The following is a 5,719-nucleotide window of genomic DNA, read 5'->3' as shown; positions in this document are numbered from 1 at the left end:
ATAGTCACCTGATTTGCCTCTAATCCCCAAGATTCTCTCCTGAGAGGAAGAGGGGAGGCTTAAGTTCAGCCTGCCACACCTGTAGTCTTCAGTTAAATTTTTGATGTATGACTCTTGGCTGTTAACAGAAACGTATGTGTTCAAAATAATGTGGAGGATTTTTCAAACTACCAGAGAGGAAAGTGTTAACACATGTTCATAGACAAGTGAGCCTGTTGAGAAGTGCTTAAGGAGAAATTAAACATGATTGTTATCCATAGTTGTACTTGGATGTGTGTTTTACCACTAGATACATATTTTAAAAATATTTCAATATTAATGTGAATGGATTTGACATGTGTTCAGTAGAGAAGGCTGGAGTCTCAGAGTTGAATGTAATTTGGGGAAAACACGCTTCCTCATTCTTGACATACCAAGTTTAAGAATTTCTTGTGGCTGGGCGTGATGGCTCATGTCTGTTATCCCAGCACATTGGAAAGCTGAGGTGGGTGGATCATGAGGTTAAGAGATTGAGACAATCCTGGCCAACTTGGTGAAATCCCATCTCTACTAAAAATACAAAAATTAGCCAGGCATGGTGGCGCACACCTGTAGCCCCAGCTACTCAGGAGGCTGAGGCAGGAGAATCACTTGAACCCGGGAGGTGGAGATTGCAACACTGCACTCCAGCCTGGCAACAGAGCGAGACTCCACTAAAAAAAAAAAGATTCTTGCATGACACTGGGCATGGTTGTATACTCCTATAGTCCCAGCTACTTGGGAGATGGAGTCAGGAAGATTTCTTGAATCTAGGAGTTTGAAGTGTCAGTGAGCTATGATGGCACCACTGCACTCCAGCCTGGGTGACAGAGTAAGACCCCATCTCTAAAAAAACACAATAATTTCTCTTGTGATGACCGTCAGATACAGTTCATGTGGTCTTTAGTAGACATATGTTGTTTCCCCATTATTATTTCTCCCTTTGGTGACTTGCCTCTCTCTTATTTCATGCGGTCTTGTTGGGCACATGGTTAGAACTCACTTGTAAATGTACCCTGTTTGTCTGGTCGTAGTTATGGGTCCAGGGAAGGCATGTGATCCAGGCTGCAGCATCCTTCCTTTTCTTGTGCGCTTTGGTGTTGGGTCGCCCCACATTGGGTGCCACTGTCAGGGTCACCACCTGCAACAGTGTGTCATGCAGACCCTGACTCAGTGACAGATGAATAAAGTACACTGACACACAGATATTATGCTTTGACAGTTTGACTGAGTGACTGGCAGCTTACAGACTCCCTGGAGAGTGCTGTAAACAGTTGTGACTGCTGGCCCCACCACTCGGTCAGACCCACATTTATTTAGAAAAGTTTAATTGACAAAGGCTTTAGTCAACACCGCTAGAGTAAAAGATTAAAGGACAGGTTCCTATGTCCAAAGCAAACTCCATTAGTGGGTAGTATTTCTGGTTGTCTTCCCCTCAAGAGGGCCATGTGGCTCAAAGTTTAGTTTTAAGACCACATGAGTAAATGGGTTATTCGGATAAACTCCCCCCATACCCTAGCTATTTGCTTTTCTTATTAACTAAATGTAAAGGGAATTTAGGCTGCCTTCAGCCGAAACTTCTACTGAAACTATGGAAAAAGCCGTAGGCCTTCCAAAAGGGTTTGAGACTATGTTCTATACCTTTATCTAATATTTTTTTCCTTAATATTTTTGCCACCACCCTGAGTGAACTCCCACACTTTGGTGGCTGGCGCTCTCACTTTCTTCTCTATCTTTCTAAGTTTTCTGCTTTACCCCAAGAGGATGCGGAGTTCTAATTTGCACTGGATAATTGGAGTAGATTGTAAATTTTATTTAAAATACTCCTTAAATTTGAAAAATTTGATTGTATTTTATAATAGGAATGAACTGTTTTTTCATAATGATATCACTCGTCTCATTTACTCTGCTGTGATGTGGCTTACCACTCCCCATCAAGAGGTAGAGTCCAATACTCTCTTCTTAAATATGGGCTGGCCCTAGTGACCAGTTCACCTAGTAGAATGCAGCACAAGGGACAAATAATAGGATCGATCAATTTTCATACCCGTTAACCAGCACCTAGATCAAGAAATGGAACATTCGCCGCACCCAGAGCCTCCTTTGTGTCCCCATCCACTAGCCCCTGCCCAGGGTAACGTCTATTTTCTCTTCTGATGTCATAACTTAATTTTGCTTGTTTGTGAATTCTATCTAAATGGAATCGTTTGTCTGGCTTCTTTTGCTAAACTTTATGTTTGTGATATTCATTCATGTTGTTGTGTGTGGTTGTGCTTGTTTGTTCTCATGGCAGTATTCCATTCTATGAATATACCATAAATTATTCATCCAATATACTGTTGGGTCATTTCCAGTTTGGGGCTATTATGAATAGTGCTGCTATAAACATTCTTGTCTTTGGTAAACATATTGTATACATTGCTGTTGGGTATATCATAGGAGCGAAAGTACATATGTTCATCTTCTAGTTGATGCTGCCAAACAGTTTTCCGAAGAGGTTATATGAATTCACATTTCCACTGGCACTGTGTTAGAATTCTAGCTCAACATCTTTGCTTGTGGTTTTCACTTTAGCTATTTAATGAGCGAGCTATTTTGTTTCAGAGCAATATTTAATTTCAAATTGTTGAAAGACTAACCAGTTGAATATTAGAATCAGTAGATACCATGCTTTAAGAGATCGCAAAGCCCATAATTTTTAGGACTTTTAAGAAAATGTTCCTGTATTACCTGTCAACCATGTGTAAATATTTTGCTGCATTATATATTAAATGCACGTATAATTGCAATGTGTATATTTTGGGAGTACATGCCTACTTTAGACCATACTGATATAAACTGAGTGGCTCCAAATTAAGAAGGTCCTCTAATTTAGACATAACATCAGTGAGCACCTCACACTCTGATGAAAGAAACGTTACCTAAGTTTTCCAAGCATCATAGATTGGGAATGAAATTAAAGTCACAGTTACTGTCCTTTACAAAATATTATTTTCTGTTTCTTCCTCTATCCACTATGTGAAACTGCAACCTCTCTCTCTACCCCTCATAGTAGTTCAGTGAGTCCTCCAGGATGGCCTCTGTGTTCTCTGAGATATAAGAGCAAGGCACCCAACATCTGGCTCTCCTTTGCTGGGGTAAAGTCTCGGGTCACTGCCCAAGCCCACTAATGTCCCACTCTACTGCAATGCCAGCTGTACTTTCTCTGATGCTGCTGATAATGCTGGCACAGGATTTTGCTAGTCCTTGCATCTTCAAGGTTCTTTGGAAGTTTTAACAAAACAGATCTTTTTAGTTTCACCTGCTTTTAAGATCCATGGTCCCTGGATTAGAGGACACTGGGGCTGGCCACCACTGGGAGGCACCAAGACTCTTCCCTCCCCTCTGACCTTGTCTTGATGTCACTGAGCTCAATTTGTGTGCTTTGACTTTCTCTTCCCTTTGGGTGAGTTACTTCCCAGGAGTCCTGTGGTCTCTCCTGTAAGCAATCCTAGCAATATTACTTCACCCTCTGCCACCTGTGCCCAAGCTGGGTGAGTCCTGAGGGCTTGGTCTCAAGCTGAGACTCATCGTGTGTCCTCATTGGCATGGGTTAGTCCTGGTTTATGACTGTTGTACTGGCATAATTATTAATAGCTCTCTCTTTCCTTCTTGAAAGCCTCCTCCTTTGAACGGTTCATTGTATATGGTTACCCTCTCTCAATCCATCTTTAGGAAAACATTACAGAAGTAGAACAGAATCACCAACACATATAGAATAGTCGAGAAATACACTATGTAGAGAAGAATTTTCACCTCCGATGGCTGGAGTGAACACTGTAGTAATCTCCTAGCCTGTGAGTCCTGCCTTGCCTCTCAGCTCCTAGCTGGCAGCTACTTGGCTCCATCTACAGGCTCTGCTCTGCTCTGGTGGAAGACTATTTCTTCCTTTCTCAGAAGGAGCTCCTGTGATTGAAAGAGATCACAAGTGGAGGATTGAATGAGTTGGGGTGGGATGCTCTGAAACCCAGCCAGGGGTTAATCATTGTGGTGGGTCTTTCCCATACCCTTGTGCCTAGTTTTCCTAACCTGGCCTCGGCTGTGTTCCGGAGACAGTTTCTATTTCATTTGTTTCCTAGTTCTGAATGAGCCCTAATGGTCTCTTGTCTTTTCCTCCAATCCTCGGCCTGCCTTGGACCTGGACTCTGGCTGTTGACCTCAGTGACACAGGATCTGCCATCCACTGCAGCTCTCTTCACATGGCCTCTCTTACCCTGTTGCCTCTCCCGCCTGCCCAAAGTGCAGTTTGCTCTTTTTAGAAGCTGTGCTGTAACTCCTCTTACTTGTAGGTGGGATTTCCACCAGGAAGGCAAGGTACTATAGCAGAAAGGGCAAGGGCTCTGAATTCGAAAGACCTGATTCAGGTCCTACTTTCTCAATTAGCCATGTGTCCATGGATGAATCACCTAGATACCTAACCTGAATAATAATCCCTTCATCTGTGGCAGGTAGAATGAAATTGCCACTTGAAAACAGATGAATTGACTTCTGAACTCAGAGAATTTCCTACTGAGCTTGTTTGGTATCAATCAGTTGCCTGGGGCTGGGTTAATCTTTGGAAAAGTCAGATTTTTGAACTTGAGGAACTAAGGCTGTTTGTCAAGGATGCTGGGAATATCAGCTTGGAACCGACTTGATTCCCACCTTAATTTTAGGGGAAAGTTCAGCCAGCTTCAGAAGCTGGGCTATTCACCTAGCCAATTGCTTCAAACCCAGAGAGGTCTTGAATCAGACAACTCTCACAGGAGAGTGTAACTGGCATCTTTTCCCCATCTCATCTCGTTGGTTTCAGGAGTGAGATGAGATTGGGCAGATAAATTTGCCAGGAATGGAGAAGGGCCTGATAATCTTAAATCTCTGTCTTTCAGAAATACTTAGTTCATTTTATCTTATTTTATTTATTATTTATTTATTTATTGAGACAGGGTCTTGTTCTGTCATCCAGGCTAGAGTGCAGTGGCACAATCATGACTCACTGCAGCTTCAAGCTCCCAATCTCAAGTGGTTCTCTCACCTTAGTCTTCCAAGTAGCTGGGACAGAGGCACGTGCCACCATGCATGGCTGATTTTTTTTTTATTTCTTGTAGAGACAGGGTTTCACCATGTTGCCCAGGCTGGTCTTGAACTTCTGGGCTCAGGCCATCTGCCCACCTTGGCCTCCCAAAGGCCTGCATTTACAGGCATGAGCCACTGTGCCCAGCACTTAGCTCTTTTTAAATATAATCTAAAGTAAGGAGAAAGAGCCTTGTTTTCATCATTTCATATTGAAGTACGTTCAGAATGAGCTGAGAACCTGTATGTTATAAGCATCCATATTAATGACCAAAAATATAAAACAGAAATAGCAAGGCCATCCAGATAGTTCTGTTCTTCCTGGAATGGGCGATGGCAGCCGAGAAAAGCAGGATTTCAGTAAACATCTCCTTCTTGTGCAGAAAGCCCCAGTCTGGGATTCAAATCTGATTAAGTGAGTCAGGCTTACATTTATTACTGTATATTACACACATTTTTCAGCATTCAGAAGTGAGTGGTGTCTCTGTGGATTTGGCCAGTTCCTGGCAATTATGCACTTGGCTGCTAGTGCAAACCAGCATGCCAAATGCCTGGAATGATGATCCATGTCTGAGCAGCTTTCAGTCTGGGAAGGATGTTGTCCAAATAC

This window comes from Sapajus apella, unplaced genomic scaffold (assembly GCF_009761245.1).
Source record: "Sapajus apella isolate SASKATOON/1434 unplaced genomic scaffold, GSC_monkey_1.0 scaffold74, whole genome shotgun sequence".
NCBI classification, from domain to species: Eukaryota; Metazoa; Chordata; class Mammalia; order Primates; family Cebidae; genus Sapajus; species Sapajus apella.
Note: the sequence above shows the minus strand (reverse complement) of the source record.